Consider the following 25941-nt stretch of genomic DNA (forward strand, 5'->3'; position numbering starts at 1 on the left):
TCGAGTTGGCTGTTTGCGAATAAATCGTTTCCTTCGCGATAACTGAATGTTCGAACACAGTATATGTTCCAATTCAGCGGACTACTCTTATTTCCTTTCTTGACTATTAGTATGACTTGTGCAACTCTTCAGTCTTTAGGTACGGATCTTTCGACGAGCGATCGGCTGTATATGATTGCTAAATATGGAGCCATTGTGTCAGCATACTCTGAGAGGAAGCTGACAAGGGGAGGCCGCCAATTTTGAAATTCAGATTCGATTCATACAGCGCATAATAAAAGCTCATGGCCAGAGGTGTAATGTGGCAAAGCACCAAGAAGCACTTCTCAGCCGTTGTCGAGAAAATCGACAGTTAAAAGAAACCGTTGTGGTGAAATACTCTCTACGACTAATAACTTTCTACAGCGTCGTGGTGCAGCGGTAAGCGCTCGGGTTCGTAATCCGAAGCTCGCAGGATCGAATCTCGCGCCACGCAACTTTTTTTTTTAGTATTTGTTTTTTGTAATTCAAATGTGTACACACACACACACACACACACACACACACACACACATATATATATAATTCCCGGCAATCAGTTGCAACAATTACGCATATAATAAGTTGTTGAAAGTCGTTTCTCGTGGAAAAACTGGCGACTTCGAACATCATTATGTTTTCCGCAAACAAAGTTGTATTTCACAAATGTTATTAATTGTCTTCATAATGTTAACCAGGTATAGTTAACGGAAGACGTAGAAACGACATTCCGAAACGAATACGTATAACGTAAGTCAAACGTTCGAATTAGAACAGAGACCCCACGAACACAAATTTGCTGTGGCAGGTATGAAATATAAACTCCGTTACTCGCTCGTTACACTTGAAGGACAGATGTTGAATGGGCCGAAACGAGCTGCCGCATAACAGCGTAGCTGCCTGCTAACTTCGAAAGAAGGTAGATGCGGTCCCTAGCGCAACTTATAACATCGTCGAAAATCAGTGCGGACGGGAGAGCTTTGGTACACCCTGTTAAAAAAACGGAAAAATGGAGGCGGTACAATTGGAGAGCGATCCGCCTTCACCAACATGCATAAGCAATTCATTAATAGTTTATATATATATTTGAATTACAAAAAACTAATAAAAAAATTGCATGGCACGAGATTCGATCCGGCGACCTTCGGATTACGAACCCGAGCGCTTACCGCTGCGCCACGACGATGTAGGTAATTAGTAATCGTAGAGAGTATTTCACCACAACGGTTTCTTTTAACTGTCGATTTTCTCGACAACGGCTGAGAAGTGCGTCTTGGTGCTTTGCCACATTACACCTCTGGCCATGAGCTTTTATTATGCGCAGTATGAATCGAATCTGAATTTCACAATTGGCGGCCTCCCCTTGTGAGTGGAATACAATCAGAACCGGAGGCCTTACCTTTATTAAGTGATTTAAGCCGCTTTGCTACATCGAGGACACGTATTTCTAATTTCTCATGTTGGCAGTTATTTTTCGTTCCAAATCTGGAATATTTATTTCGTCTCCTTTGGTGAAAGAATTTCGGAAAATCTTAGATAGCAACTCTGCAATAGCTTTTCGAGAGGCTGCAGTTGTCTATAACGAAGTAGACGCTACTACCAGAAAAAAGCTTCACTAATATTCACACAAACCTTGATAAGATTTCAAAGTGGTAGAAAGATTGGCAATTTGCATTAAATGTTCGGGAATGTAAAAGTGTGCACCTCACAAAACTAAAAAACATGGTATTCTGTGATTACAGTGTGAATTTACAAAGTTACAAGAACCAACTTTAAATGTTGAAGCTAGGAATACACTACGACCCTTGGGTATCGCTCCCGTAGGGATCATGAGGAAGAAATTAAGATTCATTACAGCGCCCATACGTGACTGGAACAGGAAGAAGCCCTGCTACCTGGTATGAAAGTAAGTACACTCTGACATGCACTTCAGCCGGCCGGAGTGGCCGAGCGGTTAAAGGCGCTACAGTCTGGAACCGCGCGACCGCTACGGTCGCACGTTCGACTCCTGCCTCGGGCATGGATGTGTGTGATGTCCTTAGGTTAGTTAGGTTTAAGTAGTTCTAAGTTCTAGGGGACTTATGACCACAGCAGTTGAGTCCCATAGTGCTCAGAGCCATTTGAACCATTTTTTGACATGCACTTACATAAATTTGCAGAGAAGAGATAACGAGTAATTTTCGCGTTGTAGGGGTAGGCCTGTATTTTGATAATTATCCAATTGAGGAGGTTGTAGTTCTGAGATGGCGCTGTCGTTTACTTATATATACTCCGAAACGCTAATCCAGTCGTGTCGTTTTTAAAACGCACGGCAGGCATGCTCTCCTATTGGCTGCCGCCGACATTCTAATGCCGCAACTGTCGGGCCGTTGATGCCTTCCGAAGAGCCCGCGGGAGGCGCTAGTGCTGCCCGAGCCCGCAGTTTCGATCGTGACGTGCGCGCATGCGCGCGTGGTGTTTCCCAGCCTCCAGAATGGACTCACGCACACAGGCGCATATGCAACCCTATGGACCACAACGCAGCCAGCGACAGGGGTTAGTCACAGATCTGCCGTCGCGCCAGACGGAGCTGTGGTCACGTTTCCGACGTGACGGCCGCGAGCCGCGTTGACGCGAAGTGCCATACAGACACTACTGCCACATTCGACGATCCGCAGTCAATTTTTGTTATTTTTATCCGCAACGACACAGTTACTCGGGCGTGCGTGGAGTTACCGTTTTGCGTTCGCGAAACAACTTCATCCGCGTCAGCCGAGTCGCGTGACAGGGACGTCGTGTGCCGAGTCGCATTCGAAATACAACCCGCTCGTTTTTTTCCCAGCCTGTGGACTGTCTCGTTCGTAAGTTACCGCTTACTTTCGCCCGCGTCGGTTAACACTGCCCCTCAACACTTCTGTTTTCGATGGTACAGTCGTTACTGAAACAGCAAAAATACCGTTTGTCTCACGCAGATATACAATTTGAACCTATAGTGAACAATATACATTTCGTGTGCAATACTGTTGTCAAGTTCTTGCTCTGAACCACCTGGAAACACGACAGCTCCATTAAAGCAAGCAATGCTCCACACGTGTGTCACGTTCAGCAATGCCAATCAAAAAAACACCTTATTCTGAGGCGCTAAGTTTTTCGGATAATAAGCTTGTGTCTTGTCAGGTCTGAAAAAAAGAACAGCGTCTTTTACCGTGAATAATAGGACTACCATCTACCTAATACAAAAAAATAGTGCGAAAAAACAGAGACAATGGAAGGGTGCTAAGTTATTATCTGGATAAAAGTCGTGTTCTATTTTGACCTAACAGCAGAGGTCGAAAATAATATCGGACAAAAACGCACTGTAGTATAAAAATTCGTTCAGTGCATGACTCGCCAATTTTAACACCAAAACTGCCTCGAGTGCTCCAGGTACTTGTGGAATTCTTTTCTCAAAAATCTCAGCGACGAATGAAATCACTGCATTCTATATAAGAGTGTACGGCGATCCGGAAAGCTTGCTGGCTCGACGGAGAGAAGACGTATAGCCTGGCGCCACATCCATCGCTGTCAGCATCATCCGGCGTGAGAAAGGAAAAGTGCGAAGGGAAGTGAGTCATTTGCGAGTTTTTTTGTTCGGCTGTGCGCGAGACGGGTAGAAGAGGGTGAGCTGCGAAGCGGCACTGCGAAAATCGCAGCAGTTGTCCCAGGGTCCGGAGTGGATTCTGTACGCTGCTCTGCCGGAGGGAGAAGAGAGAGGGGAGAGGAGAAAGAGAGAGAGAGAGAGAGAGAGAGAGAGAGAGAGAGAGAGACGAGGGCAGTGCGACGTGCGGTGTGCTGCTAACTCACTCAAAGCGATCGTTAGTCCCACCCACGCGAGTTCCCTACCCCCCTACCCTCAGTCGAACAGACCTGCTTTGCTCTCGGTGGAGGCAAGCAGCGAACGCGCAAACTGCAAACAGTATTGAAAACCAAACAGCAGCTACCCTAGCGCGCGGAGAGTACATAACCTGGTTTCCGCAGACGGGAAACCAGCCACCGCAACAACGTGCGCGCACAGCCACCCCCCCCCCCCCCTCCCCACCGCGTTTGCCAGTCCGCTCCGGATAAACTGTTCCCGGCGGTTACTAACCTAATTTGGTAAGTCTCTCTTTCCCGGTGCTGGCCCCCACGAAAGAACGACCTCTACGAAAATCTGGACTCACGGGCGGCAAATGAAGATAAACAACTCTCCAATACGGCGGACGCGAGAAACAAAAAGCACTCGCAGAAATTGAGTAGAACGGCGCCCGAGGCAGTACATCTGTCTCCGACCGTTCTTCCTCTTGGAAACCTGCAGAAGAAGATGCTGAAAAATTCAGAGAGCATCGCGAGCGAGGCAATACGTGCGAAGCGCGTCTGCTTCGACAGCTGAAGACGGCGCTGTACTGCTCACAAATCAAACTGAATCACTTCCCCCATCCCACTGCCGCACAACAAGACTTCTATCCGAAACGAATTTCTGATGTAAAGTGCGCACCAGGAGGAAACAGCTTCGCTGGACTATATCAAATACACTTGGGTCGCAAAAGATGAACAGTTTTTTATATTAAAGCGAGCACGAGCAGATAAACGCTGAAACATCATCAATAAAGTCGTCGAAGAAATTAATACTGTTCTGTAAAGACAGGTGGCATTTTGAAGAAGACGTGTGACACTGAGAAGCCAGAGAATTGGGCATTATGAAAATAATGGAGAAATCGCTGTTGTTTGATACAGCACTTCTGCCACAAGTGCAGAAAAATTAAAATTTTAGCGTGACAATAGTCTGAACTCCAGCTTGGTTATCAAGCTAGTCAACGGTGAACTGATTACTGCACTGTGTCAACGCGTACGTTAATTCTGCCTCATAGGAAAAGAATAAGTACGTGGTACTGAGGAGTAAACTGACTTGACAGTAATTTCCACAATTTACGCAAGAGGGAAAGAAGAAGCAACAATAAATGTTTTTCGCCTGTCACCTTTAATCTTTACGCGAGCAGCTAATGCGACGGCAGTTCAAAAAAATGACAGAGAGGAGAAAGCATCATGCGCCGTAATTTTGTTGCACTCGGCATCCTCTAAATAAACCAATTCCCGCTCACTGGGCTGCCTGTAATTCTGCATAGAATAATTATTATTAATTGTCCCCCCAGGGCCGAGAGGTACAATCACAGCTGCGCCCGCACAGCGTACGGGAGACAAGCGCTGCGATTTCGCATTCGATCCCCCCTCGCACCCTCTTCTCTCTCATCCCCTAGTTGGCCGCATAGCGAATTTGTTCGCTTGGACCCCTCCGCGCACACGTGTGTGTGAGTGCACGTGCGCCCGTATTTGCGCAGTCAACTGGGGCCACCATTCAGGGCCATTTTGCGCTCTCGCGCCCTCCAAAGCGCAGCACCCGTGCCGCTAGAGTAAAAAAAATAAATAAACCTTGATTAAACAAATATATCGCTGAAATTTAATAACGGCGGTGTGTTCGTGTGTGTGGGAGAACTCCCCCCAACCCCCTCTAGCTCAATCAGTCAACAGAGGAAAGCAATCTGCCGAAATTATTGTATAAACACAGCAGGGGGGCTGCAATCTGTTGAACAGCGCGCGAACTGCAGCCAATTCCGACGAAACAGTGGTGGACAAACAACTGAACTGCCAAAGCACCCCCTTCCCCTCGCCACAGTATCGGTTGGGACATTAATGGCTTCCTCGGGCAGGAAGCTGACACAACACTGCCAGTGATCGAAAAGCCAATGCAATTAGCGCAGGACTCTAAATAACAACCAGGAAGGAAACGAAAACGGAAATCGAGAGATAGTGAAGTTGGAACCACGTTTCGCTGTGGTGTCCATCGCCGGACAAATACAAAATGAAGGGGCAAATCGTTTCGGAAGCCTGACAGATTTGCGTCATCAAGCAAGTGATCATAAATACAGTGTACTGAAAACTGGGATCAGTAGCCTTTCATATGGCTGTGTGTGAAGTTCGTGAAAGCAGCCGAAGCGCTGTAAAACAACACTAAATTCTCCTACACATAGTTGAAACAAGTGCAATTTGCCAAACGGACAATACAGATAACTTCTGAGGAAGTTCCAGACTGTGAAAAAACAGATCGTCACAACGAGAATTAAGTCTGCAAGTTTGCTAGTCGGCATTACCAAATAATCAAAAGGCTGCTACTATCTAGTCATCTAATAGCTCATCCACTTCTGGAGAATTAATTGGTGAAGGAAAGCTCATATCGAAATACGGCCCCGAAAGTTGTCAGCCTACTGGCGAATTTTCCAGAGTGTCGAGCAAGAAAACGAACCAGTTTCGCTGAAATAGCTGTTCCGGGAAACGCTGGAGCAAAAGCGCCTCTGAGCATTTTCACCACCTCGTAGCTCATCGCGTCAGGGGGGAAATTGGAGTGATATTGTTCCGTTGTTTGACGCGAAAGGGGAAACGTAACGGGCTGTCAGGCTGCGAAATAATGAACTCTGCCCCGCCGTGAAACTGAGCGATCAATCATCTCTCTCTCCGACGTGCGCTTCCGCCTCGAAACGGCTAGCGCGCTTTAATTTGATCGTCGGCCCTGTGCGCGGATACGAGAGCATCGCAGTGACGCAGTCAGCAGAAAAAAAGGAGCTGAAAAATAAAAAACGGCGGGAGGGCCTCTCATATTTTAACATACACTACACGCCTGGAAAACTCCAACTTTGTGCTCAAGGACGATCATAACGGTATTAAACGCGCTGCAAGCATGAATTTTCAGTTGCCACCGACAGACTTTTGAAGTGTTCTTCGAGGATGACTTCCAATCCTTTGCTAAACCACGTTGCTGCTTCGTTATTTCCTGGATCGTGTGACTAACAAATCAAGAATTTAGGTAACTGTGGGGACGAGTTCACTTGGAAACTCCGGCGATGCAAAACGTGTGGTTATTTGTGTTTTTGTCCCTGTTGTGGATAAAGTCTGAAGCTGTGACATGACGTGTACAGAAATTCGCCAGAGACGTGTGTGTTATTTTTTTTGTGTTCTGTGCGGCCAAAACGGCGAAATGAAATGGTGAATTAGACGACAGTAGTTTGTCCGACGTGTGCTACCTTGCATTTATCGACTGCTACTATCCGTGTTGCTAATCTGGCTAAGAAATTCGCTGACCTATCAACAGAGTGGGTCAGACTCGCGAACTGCGTAGAAGAAAAAAACGATCAAATACGACCTGGCATTTCCTGTAAGGTCATCTCAGATCATTGACAACAGAGCCCTGAAGAGGACAAAAAGGAATACTATAATGGTCAGTAGTCTAAAATTACTCGAAGCATGAAGCACTTGACTTTGAAGTGATGAACTATTATAGACAGCACTTGAACAGTCTGGGCCAGAGTTTCGTCTCTCATAAAATGGAAACCGTGCTGGGACATGGACAGTCGGAAGTAGGCAAACCACGGTGACCTCCAAAGGCAGACATGAGTCCTGGAACGGTAACTACGATTTGTACTCTCCTCTTGTTGGTAGTGCTCGGTGCTGGAGGCAGACCGGGGCACGGCAGACTCGAGATCAGTCCTGGAGTCTGGAATGACGCCAGCAATGGGACGTGGTGTACTTGTGCCCATGCAGCTGGTGTCTGCACAGACGTGATGGCGGCACTCTACGGAGGTGGTTCTTCGGTGATGACAGCGGATGCCGTTTCCAGCCCTTTGTCGAATATTGTGGCTCTCCACGTACGCCAGTGCCACCTACAGACCTTGCGGCGTGGTGCCTTCCGCAACTTTGTTCGCCTGGAGGAGATGGACGTGTCCTACTGTTTGGTCCGCCGCATCGAGACGACCAGCCTTCCGCCAACTCTCCAACGTCTGCAACTCCGAGGGAACCTATTGGACACCCTCCGCTCCGATTGGCTCTCGACGAGGCTGGCTGTCCTCAGAGTGCTAGACGTGTCCGGCAACGCTGTGGCAGCCATCGACGATGGAGCCCTGTCGTCTCTGCCACTGCTGGAGCACATCGACCTGTCGAAAAACAGGCTGACTACAGTCCGTACGACGTGGTACGGAAACGTCGGACTGCCAGCCCTTCTCACACTCGATTTGTCATCCAATAATATAAGCTTCCTAGAGGCAGGGGCCTTTCAATATCTGCCCGCTTTGGAGCTACTCAACCTGTCAGGAAATGCATTAGCTGAACTGCATGCAGAATCCTTCCGTGGTCTCTCAGGGCTTATCAGACTGGATCTTTCACACAATAATTTGACTGCGGGAAGCTTCTCGGGTCTGTCAGCACTGGAAGAGCTGCATCTTAGGGGGAATGGAATGCAGAAGCTCCACAAAGGGGCATTTACTGGACTGTCGGCACTTTTAGTGTTAGACCTGGCATTCAACGCCATCGTCGACATGGAACGTGGTGCATTCAATGGTGTAACATCACTGGAGCGGCTCGACTTGAGCGCCAATAAATTGGAGTGCCTGGAGGCTGGGTGGTTGGATGGTCTTGTGGTGTTACTACACCTCAACTTGTCAGCAAATAGACTCCGTGCACTTGCAGATGATTGCTTTGCCCCATTGGTATCGTTACAAAAATTGGACTTGAGTGAAAATGCGCTGTCGGCACTCCCAGCACCGGCACTAGCGCTATCATCTCTTGCTGAACTGGATGTATCACGCAATGCACCACTTCGCAGACTGCTTTTGGCCGGTGGGCGACTGCGAGCAGTGGATGCTACGGCAGCAGCCCTGACTCGTCTCCCAGAGGCACTGACGCAATCTGTGAGAACACTGCACCTCGCGGACAATGCCGTCACAACTGTACGCTGTGGAGATGCGGATAGTTACCCACTGCTGGCACTGCTTGACTTGCGCCACAATGGACTCTCTGAAGTGGAGGAAGATGCGCTGGGACGCCTCGAACTGCTTGCCACACTGCTACTAGCTGGTAATGCTTTAAATTTTGTGCCTCGCAGTCTACCAGCTGGTCTGAAGCTCCTGACACTGGATTACAATCCCATCACCGAGCTGACACCGGCCGATTTCCGAGGCCTGCCCAGATTGAGAGTTTTATCACTTACATACTGCCATATCACAAACATTGTCCACGGAACTTTCTCAGCTCTGCCGTCACTTCAAGAACTGGACCTATCTGGGAATCCCCTAGTTTCCCCACTGCCACTGATATCTGGTCCTCTCGGTCTCACAAACCTACGCCTTTCGAACCTAACATGGGACACCTCCACAGACTACACATCCACAGCCTTCCCAGTTGCTGCACCTGAGCGACTGGAGCTTCTTCAGTTAGACGGCAGTCCAGAGCTGGCTCGTGGTCTGCTTGAGGATTCTGCAACACTGGCTGCTTGTGGACAGCTCAGAGAGCTCAACCTGGAAAATGTGGGCCTGACCCAGCTGCGGCCTGATTTGCCACTCCTCCTCCCTCGTCTCAGACTCTTACATCTGGCAGGCAACCCTTGGAGCTGCACAATGGAGGAGGTACTGTGGTTGGCACAGTGGCTTCACCAGCTGTCGGAAGTGAATGATCGAGACAAACAACAGGACAACATTGGAGCCAAAGCATTTTGTGCTGAACCACCGCCACTGCGGGGCATGACAGTCAATCAGCTTACGGAAGAGAAACTAACTAGAAGCCTAAAAGGGTGGCAAAAGCCTCCCCCTGCACAAATAACCCCGTCTAGACCTTACACAACACACACCGTACTATTCCATCCTCCTACCACCACAATTCCACCGAAGAATCTTCAGCCTCAACAACTGGCCACTACAGTCCCCAGCAGAGAATTTTCAACTGGCGGGCAACACACTACAATGGGCAGAGGTGCGTCAACTCGTCGAGACAAGAATGGTAACACCAGACTCGTCACTACTTTGTCACCGGCAACAGCTGCACCACATCAACCTGCTGCACCACATCGACCCGTCACTGACACTCATTTTGCCTACGACTCTGACAGCCAGACGAAGGCCAGTAGATCATTCAGCACTTCAGACAGCGATGGAAGTTCCGGTCAAAGGTATGGATCACCATCTGACAGTTCTGTATCACCAACCAGTGACACTGTGACTACATCTGAATGGCTGCCCCCAGCAACATTATCAGGAGTGACTATGTCTACAGACATCCAGACTGTCTCAATAAGTTCACTCATCCATCTTACTACCCCAAGTATGTCTCTTAATACTAATGCTAGTAATAGTGTTACTACTGTCGGTTCCCTGCCAGATACCAAAGCAACACTTGCAAGCACTGCCATAGAATGTTTAGGACAAGCACAGAGCAATCCTCTACTTGGACAAGTAGAACAACCATGTGGATTATCTCCTGTGACAGTGCCTCTGGACATGCAGACATCCACTGTCACAGAAGTTACTCACCTATCCCAGCCACAGCCTCACAAAAATACTGCAGTGCACGCACTAAATGAAACAGTGCAACAAACACATTCAAATGAGGGGAGTCTAGTTCGTCCAGGGGAAAGCAGAGTAATACTCAATATCACAGTTCTAACATCGCACAGTGAAAACACTACACGACCGCGACCTGCTGATGTCACCACACTCCGTTCTGTCAAGGCAGCATCACATGTAATCAGGGTAATCAAATTGTTGAATGTAAGTTCATCTGCCAGCACAGCCACAAAAAAGAATATTTTAGCCAGTGGGTCACAGAGAGTATTACACAGTAAACCAGGACAACATCCATCCGGTACAACAGTTCCAACCAGAATGAACACTGATGAAAAGCAGACGACATGGTCTATACGTATCACAAAGGAAAGGCAAAATCGTACTGCCTATACTCGTCCTACAATGAAACCTCAAGATGAGCTGTCTATTACCCATTCAAAGCAAAATGTGATGTCAAGAAAACATCAGAAAACACCACAGGCATCAGTGAGACTGTGGAAAGCCCCAACAAGAAGTCAAGTTGGCCGGATTCCTTGGCCAAAAGAGCAGGATGAACAATACATGAGGAAGGCAACAACATTCAATGAAAAAAGAGAGAATCTGGACCCTAATAACAGTGTTCAAAAGGCACAAAATGAACAAGGTACACATGACCATGTTGGAACTGTTAGCAGTCCATTCTATGCTGTCCATTACAAAGATGAGCAGACGACAGCCACTTGGCCAGAAGTTACTGCCAATTTATTAAGACAGGGAGAAATTCACAATGCTCAACCACAAAGCGTGGCCAAAACTACTGCTCGAAAGGAGCACCCTTCTTTAAATGTATTGACAACGCAGAATCCTGTTTTGGAGCTGATCCCCAAGTCAGAAAAAGCAGGAAAACATGCGAAAACACAACATTATGCTGATACTGGTCTGGCTGGTGTTATAAATGGAACGTATGACAATAAGATGGCTGTGGAATATGAAGTGGAAGGAAGTAGCAGTGAACTTCCAGGCACCTTAGCAACAACAATTGGTAAAACAAGCAATTATTCTCATCACATGTCTTCGACAGCAGAAACACCGACCAATTTGGAAGACAATGAGAGGTGGCAAATTACTGAGACAAATAATTTTGCTATCACAGAGAAACAGCCAGTTGCTGAGGCCGGCAAAGCTGCTCGCGAGGTGCTTAGTACGAGCACTGCTTCAAACATTGGCACCCTTTCTTCTGAGACAGAACCTAGTAGAAAAGGCACACCCACGACACCAAATCCAAACACATTGCTTGTTGCCACTCGCAGATCAGATGAACTGTTACACAAGAGTGGAGTACAAAAGAGGATAAGAATTAACTCAAGACGTGGCACCCCACCAAATGCTAATAGTGGGCTGGTAACGTATAATCTCGTCAATGAAGATACTGACAACATAACAGCAAAGGACGATTCATTAGAACAAGAAGGGCCTCATTCAATTGAAGTAACACATTCGGTGGATGGGAGTCACAGTAATGTTGGTAACCATGGAAAGGATATTGTAGGGACCAGTGCAACTGTGAATGAATACAGGGAAACTATGGGCCCAAACAGGTCTTACAGTCACCCTGAAGATCATAGTGACGATAACTTCGTGAGCACAGTATCTGGGCATCAAAGTCAGTCACTTAGCGATTCACTGCTTACTGTCTGGCAACGGCCAACATCTGTAGCTACTTTAGGAGAGGGAGGAAGAACAACTCAAGAAATTGGCAAGGATGCCTCTGAAGTGATACGGCAACGTATATCGAAAGTCCTCCGCGAATCGACTGAGAGTTCAGACGAAGATGATGAGGGTGTAAGGACCCGTGAGAGCACGATGTTGAAAGCGGAAGGATACAGGACTACTGCTGAAGGGACATTTGTAGATGGGGAGCTGGCCCCTGCCGGAAACGGGCGTATCACAGAAGCATTTCTGGAGTTGGGACACAGAGGGGATAGACCTGGAAACGAAAGGGAAGCATTCTACAGTCGCCAAGTGGGTGACGAGGAGGCTGAGGACGAAGAGCTGCCCTCGACAGCGCACAGCGGTTCTCACCCCGGCATGTTTGTACTCCTCGCCGTCGGGGCTGCTCTCGTCGCTGCCCTTGGCGCCGCACTGCCACACCTGGCTGCCAAGCGAGCGGCAGGTGCGAGTGGGAGCAACACCGTAGCATTTGGCGGTTACAGCAGGCAACGCGAGGAAGACGACTATGGATTTGGTGGCGGGGCAGACGAGGATATCGAAGTGCGTACCATGACAGAACTCTGGTGACGATCGTCACGAAGGCCCGATGCGGCAAACATTCCACTGCTTGCGAGAGATACCTGAGATTTCAAAAAGTTCTGTTGTATGACACTTTCATAGATGTGAGTCATTACCTCCAAACAAATGGGGGGTGCAAAGAAACAAGAAAACCATATTTGTGGAATGTTAACGTCCATTTCACAAACCGGGATTATCCAATTGCAAAGGTTCACTGTCACATGATCCGACACCCACAGTAAAATTTTTGTGAGACTTCAGCATTACAGCAAGCAGATGTCAATTATTCTGACATTGGGTAATGTAATAATCAGAATATAAAAATTACAGCCAAATGTTTTGGGCAATATACCACCAAACAGCCTGACTGATATATCAGGTGCCTCGAAGTACCACAAACACAACATCACAACAGAAGTGTTGGCAGAGCAAGAAGTCAACCAATACACCTATAAGAATTCCAAGCCTTCCACAATTCTTCATCAAAAAAGCGCAATACACACAAACACGAACCAATGAAATCACCTCTGCATAATATTGGAATTGCACTGCATCTTATGAAACATAAAAAGAGCTATAATGTAATCGGTGACTCTCCATTTAAACCAGATGTTCAACAGGTTCCAAATGGAATATAAAGCAAGGTCAACATTGACAATAAGTTGAAATAATACCCATCAAATCATCTTTTCATGATTGATGGATATCTGGAAATTATTTTGACAATTTCCTCCAGAAGCCATAAATCACATGTAAACTCATAGTAAGAGGCCTTGTGAGCTGCTATATCAGTATTAAGATTACGAATATGGTAGTCAAGCAGATGACATATGAAAACTGATGTGTTTTATATGGAAACATTCATAATAATGGCACTGTCATCATCTCAAATGAGGCTACAATGCTAAAGTAATATTTAAAAGTGAATATTTTAGATGAATGGGCAGTGAAAGCTCCAGAAGAAATCTAGAAAGTACATGGAACACAAATGTCTCTTGGCATTAGTTACTAAATGTCTGATAAATCATAATATAACCACCATGCAGTGTCAATGTGGTGATTTCATAGCGCTCTTCGAATCTATAACCTACAGAGAATAGGCGAGAGTATAATGCATGACAACTAGTTATTTGCACATACAGAGAAAAATATAAGACCCATTCAATGAATGTATTACCAATGGAACAGCAAACAGTGCTGATAGAATTTATACTGTTGTACTTGCTGGAAATGAATGAAGTGGAGCAGACAGGCCAAGAGAAAGAATGTCAAGGAAACAAAAACGCACAAAAGAAAATGTTTTTATATTTAACCGTTTCACAAAGAAGCAGTTATTGGATGTATATCTGTCTATTAACCACACCATCTGTAGACACTGCATAACCATTGTCATCACATCACTCCATTACATATATTTCACAATAAATCAGAATGATAAATATGTGGCTTTCCACCTATCAACTCAATAATAACTGGACATGGAAACAGTATTAAAAATAAAATTCCATCAAACTGAAAGAGATATTCGAAGACTTTTGTAACAGGCATCAAAAATAAAAATCATCCAGCGGGAAGTGTGAGAACAGTAACACATCTACAGATCAATTCCTGTAAAACAATACACACTAACTTAGATCTGTGTCGTATAAATGCATATGTGGAAATGTATCTGCCATCAAGAGTGAGAATTATGAGATACAATTTGCTGGTTAAATGTGCTGCAGCTGTTCTAACTGCTGTCCACTGAAAAACCATTTACATGCCAACTGCATCATCACGGATAACAACAGCCTTCAGGATATACACTTCATACAACAACATATTTTCAACAGTTTCACTCTTCAACATACAGGTTGTGCTGCATTCCAGAAAACTTCAAAGTTTCTGAGGAAGAGTGACAATTTAATAGTCGTGTGTTAACTCCTTATTTTGGTTTTCAATTCCTGTTGCTATGAGAGTGTTTTGGTAGATTAAATTGTGGTAGTACTAGTATGTATTTTTCACATACTGCAGTACTATTTAATAACAGACTCACAATAAGTATACACTACCAGAGAATGATCTCACTTTAAAAGACCTTTATGTTTCTCTTCTTTATGCACACTAATATTGACCAAACAGCTTGTCAGAAGAACCTGATTAATATACTAGTATGTCTTTTGAGAGTACAAGTACATACGATCCGAAAATATCGTGGCACTTCAAAGTTTATGGTGTGGCTGTGTTGAAAATATCCCCTTCAAGTAAATGATTTAAATGTTTTACTTTAAAGAGCAGATGAAGGACTTGTAACACTGTAGATTAAGTGATATGTTCTCTGCACAGGCTTTTAAGTAGTAGGGAGGTGTACTATGTTGCAACAAGATGTCAGGAAATTGTAATACATTTTAATGCAATAATACAACACATTAGCATTACCTTTCTCTCTTACAGTTATTATATGTGCTACGTTTGTAATGATACAAACTAGACAGATTTCCAGAGTAATTAGATTGAACTTTCATCATCACATTAAAATTTTTATTTCAACTAAATGATCTGAACTTGAAAAGTGGTACCAAATTGTCATTTCACACATTCATCACAAAAGTTTTATAAACAAATTGTGCCGATAACAGTGCATGGTGGACATACATGTTCTACTAACACAATTTTGGTAAATTTCCAAGTGCACACTACATCACTTCATACATTTAAGGACTTCTTATATATATAAAAAGAAAGAACAGTGTAAAGTACAGAAATGTTAAAATCCTCCAGTCTATCTTGCATTCCCAGGTGTCTATGTAATTGTATTGTAAGAAATTTTTCCCCTACAAAATATTGTGCCAAAAAAGCTGTATATTTTTTTACAAAAGCTTTTCTTCTACCAGACAACAATGTGTGTAAATGTGCTTCCCAGATTGTTTACTGTAAAGAGATTTGAAATATGCAAATTCTTCTGTAAGTGTAATTATTTTTAATAGAAAATATTTCACTGAACTGTTTTATATATTTTACATTTACAGTCTTAACAAGTGTGAAAACTAAATGTTATCCATGGACAAACCTTAGAATAAGTCAAACAAACAGAAAATGAGACACCTCAGTGCAAAAGCAAAACCAACTGTGTTAAGGATGATGTGACGATCAACCACAGCAAACATTGCCATACCTCAATGTGACTATTTAAATGTTTGCGACATTCAGTTCTTTACAGCTTAAGAGGTGAGGTAATACAAATAGTCTGAAATAAGACAAACTGCTAAAAACAAAAATCTGCACTGAGAACATAGACTGAACATACAAAAAATGCATGATTGATTTCAACTGCAATGCAGATATCAAATAATTTTTTGGTTGAAGGAAAATTATGTAAAAAAATTAGTGTATCTGTGAGAGATAGTCTTATCATCAGACCCAATAACTTTTTATCATACGTTCTGATGTAAGTCGGAGCCTATTTTAAGCTTGTAGAATTTGAATTTATTATCTTGAAATTACGAGGCTGTCATAAAGCAAAGACAAATGGCATATTTTTGCCCTGACTTTTTTTAAACTTCAGTGATGACAAATATTCACTGTCGGAAATGTGGTAGTAACAATGTTTGTACAAAGCTCCCTACCGAATGTATGTGGAGACGTTTGCATATTCTCGGGAGTAAAGATGAAAGGATTTTTGCTACTGTTTCATAGTATAAAATTACATTTCTTATGAATGATGGTGTATTGACTGCAGGCAAATATAGACACTTGAGAATAATTATTTCTGTATTTCTGCTTCACTCTCATAAAATAAGGAAACAACACCAAGCTCCTTCCTCCTCTTTCAGATCCCCAACACTATAAGTGACTAATACACTTGTGTTCACTGTCTGACAGCAAAACAACACAAACATAATAAAGGAATTTCTATCATATTATCTTAATTAATAATAAGTCGGTGGCTTGAAAGTGTACTAGAATGTTAGATGTTATCAAATAATATTAATGAGACCCAGACACATTTGCAGTTACTCATTTTTCAGTGAAAAATCAAGTGACTAGGCTCGGTTGTAAATCAGCTGATAGACTGATTGCATGATTATTAACTAGTGAGGGTGGTTCTTAGAGACAAATATCAGCATTTAACAGATTGCTTGCACTGTTTGTCATACGCTAACCAATGTAATCATTGGTTTATGATCCGATTACAGTGTGCTTTGGATAAATACCATACATTTTGTATTCAAGAACAGTTAAATCAGTTCTTTTGCTTTTCAACTAGGAATTATTTTCCTAACAAAATATACAAGAACTGCAGCTTTTTGAAACAGTCTGTCTCAGTAGCATCAAATGATAGTATCAGTATTAGTAGTAGTAGTAACTGTAATAATAATAATAATAATAATAATAATAATAACCAATAATAACAGGGTGACGGACTTTCACCATTACTCTTTAATATCATTCTTGAAAAAATTATCAGGACATGGGAAAAAGAAGTCAAAGGAATCCAAATTGGCATTAGAAAAGATAATAGATTCAATGTGAAGTGTTTAGCTTTTGCAGATGACCTTGCAATCCTCACAAATAATAGAAAAGAAGCTACTAACGCCATAGAGAAATTACACGAAATTGCACAAAGAACCGGCCTGCAAATCTCATATGAGAAAACCCAGTACATAGAAAGAGTGCCACAAGACAAATTGCCTATTGTGACAACCCATGGGAAAATTGTACAAGTACCACATTTTAAGTACCTGGGAGAAATCATCCAGCCATCAGGGATCAACCTAAAGGCCAATGAGGAAAGAATAAAAAAACTACAGAAAGCATATAAACTCACGTGGAACTATTATAACAAAAAGTCCATATCCATTAACGCAAAATTGAGGCACTACAACACCGTCGTACTTCCGGAGGCACTGTATGCATCTGAAACAACACAAATAGGTGGGCAAACTAAAATCAAAGAAATAGAGAAACAAGAAAGGAAAATTCTCAGGAAAATTTTTGGCCCGATACAAGAGCAAGGAATCTGGAAGAAGAGACCAACATCAGAATTATATAAATACACAGACAAGATTACAGATACAATAAGGAAAAGAAGAATGCAGTTCTACGGACATATCCACAGGATGAATGAAAACAGAATTTCAAAGCGAATTCTTAAAGTCATCAACTCAGGCAGGGGAAAAACAAAATGGATAAAAGAAGTTGAAGAGGACCTCAGACAAGCACACATAACAGTAAATTATGCAGAAAATAGAACTGAATTCAGGAACATCATCAAAAAACATAAATTTGACACCACAACACAGAAGAGAACAGGATGCAAATGGACAGCGGAGCGAAAGAAACAACACAGTGAACACATGAAGAAAATTTGGGCTCAGAAAAAACATAAACAATCATCATAAAGGAATTCAAGTTCAAACGCTCTCTTAAATGGGAATAATCGAAAATAATAATAATAATAATAATAATAATAATAATAATAACCAGTTATAACAATAGTAATTTTATTATTATTATTATTACCAAAGATGTGTGACAAGTTAAATGCCAAGGGATGATTTGCAAAGATTGCCCAACAAATATTAGTCCTGTAAAATCTCTGTTTTAAACGCAGCTCCTCACAGTATTGAAATACATGTGCTCCCTCATTAAAACTTATATTACTAAATGGCTAAAACAGACGTACAGGCACGCAAGCACAAAGTCCCATTTTCAGATTGACTATATCTAACACCTTCCAGGGGCAACTAAAGTTGTATTTTAAGTATTTCATTTAAATGCTGACAAATTTAAAATATTGTCGTACTGTACGCAATAAAATGTTATAACCTTAAATTACATGTTTAACAAAATATGTCATATTAAAGAACCTTCTTGAAGCTGCTTCTTGCTTACATGCTTAATATCAAATATTTAACATATTACCTCTTTCGTAAAATAATGAGGCATATGAAGTTGTTTTATACATGTTCAATTGTTTACAGAATTGAGGGTGAGGGGGTTACTGCCCAGTTCTAAATTGAAAAATAAATAAATGAATAAAAATCATGATAAGTCTGTGAAACTGAACAAGAAGTTATTATTTATTATTATTATTTACAGTTGGAGTTATGAGTGTTCCAGATCTAACATCAATAATTGATGGCCTGGAGGTGAAATGTGTAATACTACCAACACACGAACGTAAAAGTGACGGAGAGGAACAGGTTGGGGGAGGATAAAAGGAAGGGGAGGTCATCTCATATCCCAGGATAAGAGGACAAGAGTATGTAAAAATATCTTCCTGAGGAAGGAAGTAACAGTCCTAAAAACTAGGACCGTGCAGTCATTTTTACTTTAATGTGCATTGATTGACAGTACTGCACATTTCGCGTAACGAAAACACGTGTTGCCCAGCAATTCTGTCACAATTTATCAGCTTTCTCAATTGAATTTTCCTTAGGTCTAACATTAACTATACCAATCAAAGGCTGGGGGATGGGGGAGAACTTTATGTTCACCTTTGTAAATACTGTAATCTAGTTGTGCACTTCATATTTTACAAGTTTGAAAAAAAAAGTATTTATTATTCTTAACATAACGTAACTGGATAGATAAAAAAAGCTGTTCATCAAGTGGCAGCTGGAGAACAGATATGTTGTTGTTGCTGTTGTTGTTGTTGTTGTGGTCTTCAGTCCTGAGACTGGTTTGATGCAGCTCTCCATGCTACTCTATCCTGTGCAAGCTTCTTAATCTCCCAGTACTTACTGCAACCTACATCCTTCTGAATCTGCTTAGTGTATTCATCTCTTGGTCTCCCTCTACAATTTTTACCCTCCACACTGCCCTCCAATGCTAAATTTGTGATCCCCTGATGCCTCAGAACATATCCTACCAACCGGTCCCTTCTTCTTGTCAAGTTGTGCCACAAACTACGCTTCTCTCCAATTCTATTCAATACCTCCTGATTAGTTATGTGATCTACCCATCTAATCTTCAGCATTAATCTGTAGCACCACATTTCGAAAGCTTCTATTCTCTTCTTGTCCAAACTATTTATCGTCCATGTTTCACTTCCACACATGGCTACACTCCATACAAATACTTTCAGAAACGAATTCCTGACACTTAAATCTATACTTGATGTTAACAAATTTCTCTTCTTCAGAAACGCTTTCCTTCCCATTGCCAGTCTACATTTTATATCTACTTTGACCATCATCAGTTATTTTGCTCCCCAAATAGCAAAGCTCCTTTACTACTTTAAGTGTCTTATTTTCTAATCTAATTCCCTCAGTATCACCCGACTTAATTCGACTACATTCAATTATCCTCGTTTTGCTTTTGTTGATGTTGATCTTAAACCCTCCTTTCAAGACACTGTCCATTCCGTTCAACTGCTCTTCCAAGTCCTTTGCTGTCTGACAGAATTACAATGTCAACGGTGAACCTCAAAGTTTTAATTTCTTCTCCATGGATTTTAATACCTACTCCGAATTTTTCTTTTGTTTCCTTTACTGCTTGCTCAATATACAGATTGAATAACATTGGGGATAGGCTACAACCCTCTCTCACTCCCCTCCCAACCAATGGTCCCTTTTCATGCCTCTCGACTCCTATAACTGCCATCTGGTTTTTGTACAAATTGTAAATAGCCTTTCGCTCCCTGTATTTTACCCCTGCCACCTTTAGAATTTGAAAGAGAGTATTCCAGTCAACATTGTCAAAAGCTTTCTCTAAGTCTACAAATCCTAGAAATGTGGGTTTGCCTTTCCTTAATCTTTCTTGTACGGTAAGTCGTAAGGTCAGTATTGCCTCAGACATATAAAAAGTATTTCATATGCAAGCTTTTGGAGCCAGTGGCTTCTTTGTCAGGTGGAAGGGTTGAAAGGGGAGGAAGAGGTGTAAAGAAAAAGGACTAGTGAGGTTTAGGAAAAGGGATACAGTTCAAAGGAGTCAACCAGAACCTCGGTTCAGGGGAGACTTACCGGACAGGATGAGAAGGAAAGACTGATTGTTCGGGACTACATCGTGCAAGATTTCTGAATATTTAAAGCAAGTTGCCAGTCTTTTCACTGCTTTGATATGTATAAAGATCTAACTGGACATTTTTGTGGGTTATTTCCCACATACTTAGGTAATATTTTAGAATGGGTCATAACCACTTTTGTAGGCTGCCTGTATTTTTCTCATATTCTGTAAAAAATTATGGGAAGTTGCCTGTTATTGCACCACTTATCACAATCTGACTGGATACTTGTGCAGCACCCCCCCCCCCTCTCTCCCTCCCATTCCTTGTGAGTACTTCACTGCAGATAACTCCATCACCAACAAGAAATGTGAGGTAACAGATAACATGGTCTGTAAAGTAATTAATATTCAACATAACCAGGGAATGTCCCAATACACTTCCCTTTCTGGGCCTGCTTCACTAATAACACATCACTGCATTTTGTGCAATTCATTCATATTGATTCGACAGATCTCCTGTCAGCAGTGTGCGATTTGCTGGGGGGGATGGGGGGATTTCCCCCCCTCTGGATCAGACCATCCCCTCCTCTGGTTTTAGTATATGCATCCCAACCTGGGATGTTTATTTCCCACGCACTGGAGTAAAACTTTACATATAATTTAAATTTGCGGAGCCGAACACTGAAAGCTTTTAATACAGTCTTACTATTAATACTATTAATATGTTTGCTTATTAATTTTGAAGAAGTTTTATGTAGTAGATAAGCATTTCAACACATTTAGAACTAAATGACAAGACGACGCACGCCACATTTCCGTAACATGCCACAATGTTGGAAGACGTCGCCCCAGCATAAACGAGGCTTTAGAGCCAGGTCTGTATTGTATGGTGGATGTGATGTGTTGCGTACGATACTAAAACCTGCTATCAGATCCAAACGCCGTGGAAAACTGTGAAGAGGTGTCATCCTGCAGCAAGATAACGATCGCCCACATTCTGCCAAACAGACAGCCGACGCAATAAAGCAGTTGAGATTCGAGGTGCTGGAACATCCACCATACAGTCCAGACCTGGCTCCAAGTGATTTTCACATGTTTGGACCCTTAACGGAAGCACTACAGGGAAGAAGATTTGAAAGTGATGAAGACGTCATTGCTGTGGTGCAAAATTGGTTACAGATGCAATCGATAAACATATTTTCTGATGAAATAAAAAAACTCGTAAAACGTCAGGAAAACTGCATTGAAGTCCAGGGATGTTACGTAGAAAAATAACGCATGTTTCAGTTTTCTATCATCAGAATAAGTACAGCTTTTCACAAATGTACCTTTACTTTTTGGATTCCCCTCGTATACCTGTATGTAGATGATTTTGTAAATAAGCTTTACCTATAATGTACTTTTAAAGATATAACAAGGGATGGCTTTTCTGATAGTGCATACGCGTGAATAGTGAGTTTCGGCATTAACATCTATTTATAAATAACTGTTTAACCATGGGTAACGCCACGGTCCAAGCTAGTAACATATGTAATTATACTAACACCCTAAGGCATCCCTCCCACTGGTAAAAGCACAAATCGCACACTGCCTGTCAGTGAATACAACTCAGCATTACACATCTGGGGACCAATAAAGTCTCCCCCAAAACATCCGATGCATCGCACACAGTACATATGTAGTGTAGTGACCTCTCACGCACGTGTACACAGGGCACTCGAGGGAGTGTGCTGAGCTCAACTTGATAATTCAGCGGCTCCGGGACTGGGCCCTGTTCTCCCTCTCTCCTCCCACGTGCTCTGCCGGCCTTCGTTGCCCCGCCTCATGAATTCTACACGGTGGCAGCCTGCACGACTGCTTCCAGTGGGGATGCACCGAGCTCGTGTTGCATGGAGTGCCCCTAAATGTTTTCTCAACACACATGAATGTGCATGCCGACTGGATTGTGGCACACCCGAGTAACATCTTGTAGCTGAATTTGATGACAATTTAAAACAGAGTCAACACTCACATAAACTAACTGAGAAGCTAGGTTCTGCGTGTTATGCCCTTGAACTAAAGACTTTAGTTCCAAAAACACAACCCCTAAGAAGATTACAGAATTGATCAAATCACTAAAAAGTTGTAATTCTGTTGACAGCAGTGAGCTTGCTGTATTGAGTTTTTTTTAGTGGCTTCATTTTCAGTTTTTGTCGTGTGAGTGCACCAAATATTTATGTTCAATCTGTGAGTGGTCATGTTCTGTGACATTATAAAATTATATATATACATATATATGTTCTGTGACATTATAAAATTATATATACATATATAATTTTATAATGTCACAGAACATGACCACTCACAGAATGAACATAAATATTTGGCGCACTCACACGATATATATATATATATATATACAAAGATGATGTGACTTACCAAACGAAAGCGCTGGCACGTCGATAGACACACAGACATACACACGTCTATCGACGTGCCAGCGCTTTCGTTTGGTAAGTCACATCATCTTTGTTTTTAGATACACGTTTCCCACTTGGAATGTTTCCCTGGGCAACATCTAATAGATGCCATAAAAAAGGACACATTGCTGAACCTGAGTGAGGATGAAATGAATGTGGATGTGAACAGTGTGTTAGCAGTAACGGTGTCTCCAAGCAAGTTATACAGTGAAGTGTATGTGTGTTTAACAAACACAGGTGGACACAGGTGCAACAGCAGCTTTGGTGAATTCTAAAACTTATATCGATTTGGGTCATCCCCCTTTGGCTCCATTGTCAGGGAGGCTGTTGAATTATAACAAACAACAGATTCAATATAATAGAGGGAAACATTCCACGTGGGAAAAATATATCTAAAAACAAAGATGATGTGACTTACCAAATGAAAGTGCTGGCAGGTCGACAGACACACAAACAAACACAAACATACACACAAAATTCAAGCTATCGCAACAAACTGTTGCCTCATCAGGAAAGAGGGAAGGAGATGGAAAGACGAAAGGATGTGGGTTTTAAGGGAGAGGGTAAGGAGTCATTCCAATCCCGGGAGCGGAAAGACCCACCCTAGGGGGAAAAAAGGACGGGTATACACTCGCGCACACACACACACATATCCATCCATACATATACATACCCCCTAGGGTGGGTCTTTCCGCTCCCGGGATTGGAATGACTCCTTACCCTCTCCCTTAAAACCCACATCCTTTCGTCTTTCCCTCTCCTTCCCACTTTCCTGATGAGGCAACAGTTTGTTGCGAAAGCTTGAATTTTGTGTGTATGTTTGTGTTTGTTTGTGTGTCTGTCAACCTGCCAGCACTTTTATTTGGTAAGTCACATCATCTTTGTTTTTAGATTATATATATATATATATATATATATATATATATATATATAAAGATGATGTGACTTACCAAACGAAAGCGCTGGCACGTCGATGGACACACAAACAAACACAAACAAACACACAAAATTCTAGCTTTCGCAACCAACGGTTGCCTCGTCAGGAAAGAGGGAAGGAGAGAGAAAGACGAAAGGATGTGGGTTTTAAGGGAGAGGGTAAGGAGTCATTCCAATCCCGGGAGTGGAAAGACTTTCCTTAGAGGGAAAAAAGGACGGGTATACACTCGCACACACACACACACACACACACACACACACACACACACACACACACACACACACACACACACACACACACATATCCATCCACACATATACAGACACAAGCTTTGTTTTTAGATATATTTTTCCCACGTGGAATGTTTCCCTCTATTATATATATTTTTGCTGCAATAAAGAAGGGAGCAATAAGTTCTTTACCGTATTTCGCTCTGTGATTTTCTGCCAAATATAATAAAGACATCAGGCTACGGGGCCAGGCAAACGCATACATATGGTATCTGTTTCTGTTCTGTGAATTCACTGCTTTTGATCGGAGCTTTATTCGCATGAACTGTGACACTCAAGTTCTGGAACCGCTGTCTTTTGCTGGTCTACTGTGGAAAATCTTCATTCTCATTTTGCACTGAGTATTATAAGTTTGACTTACATTCAGCCTATACAAAGATGGATAATGTACAGTATCCAGAAATTTGATGGTAAAAATTTCCAACTGTGGAAATATGAGTTGCAAATTATTTTTTGTGCTAAAAACATGCTTGATATCGTCGAGGGGAAACCGAGGCCAAATGAAGCTGGTGAGAGTCAAACCGCTTGGGATGACTTAAATGCAAAGGCGATGCTCATTCTATCTACTGCGATGGAATTTGAACAATTGCAATCTGTTATGACGTGCACAAATGCAGCGGAAATGTGGGCCAGACTAAAGACTATTCATGAACAGCGATCTGCAGTTAATAAAATGGCCTTGAAGAGGAAATTTCTTGCTTACAGAATGTCGCCAACAGACACAATCGCACAACACATCAGTCAAGTAGAGTTCTTGGTACAAGCATTAGTTTTGACCACGACGAAAGTCTTCCCTAACACGTGAATAGAGTTATTTTTTATTTCATGTCTATGGTAACTGCCTTATCAGTTCTATCTGATGGGTTGTCAAATATGGGCCACACGGCTAAGAAAGAAACCGCAGATTTTGTAATTATCGAATTGTGTGGTAAAAGATAAATAATGTCGAGAAACACCTTAAATATAGGGGTCAAAATGGTGCTATTTTTCAAAAGAACAACTCATTTGCTGAAAGATTAAACAGAGCCAAAAGAAAAAAACAAGCAAATCCATTGACAGGGGCGGGGAATCACTTTTTGTTAACGGTCAATTTCTAAGCACTAAGCACTTGATTTCGATGGTATTTGTCAAAGAAACACAACTGTAAATCATGAGTCTAGTTTACAGTACATTACTATTTGTCATGTAGATTTACAATGAATTGCTAATTGCTATTAGCTAACTGAACTTTTCAGATAATTTGTATAAAGACTGAGTAATGAGTAGGCTCAAGAAAATGTAGCATCTTTTTTGGTAAAATTTGCAGTTTTTATGGCATGTGGCATGACAACCTTTTAATATGTACATCTAATCATTAAAAAAAATTCATCGTTCTCTGAGGTTATTTCTATGTGACTATGAAGTTTATAGTTCTGGGGATGGCTGCACATTTTCCACAAATTAGGGAAAAAAATGAAAAAGAGAAAAAGAAACTGCAACATGTAATTTTCATAGGCTACATTAGCAAGAAACAAAAAGAGGTAAGAGAATGAATTCGTACTCAAAGCATGTTGCATTGATCAGGTGTCAATAAAACAAAATGGTGAAGTTTACATTTTAAAACATTATGACTTATCCTAAAGTTATGGTAAATAATAAACGAACTGACCTGTATAGTCTGTTGC

At 42.3% G+C, this 25941-nt stretch overlaps 1 protein-coding gene across 1 annotated transcript in view; it reads right to left on the reverse strand.

The window, feature by feature from the left end:
* LOC126215067 (protein timeless homolog) overlaps window positions 1-25941 on the reverse strand; it is a 506610-nt gene that overhangs the window by 415120 nt on the left and 65549 nt on the right. The gene's annotated exons all lie outside the window — the stretch shown is intronic.

This window comes from Schistocerca nitens, chromosome 12, assembly GCF_023898315.1.
Source record: "Schistocerca nitens isolate TAMUIC-IGC-003100 chromosome 12, iqSchNite1.1, whole genome shotgun sequence".
NCBI classification, from domain to species: domain Eukaryota; kingdom Metazoa; phylum Arthropoda; class Insecta; order Orthoptera; family Acrididae; genus Schistocerca; species Schistocerca nitens.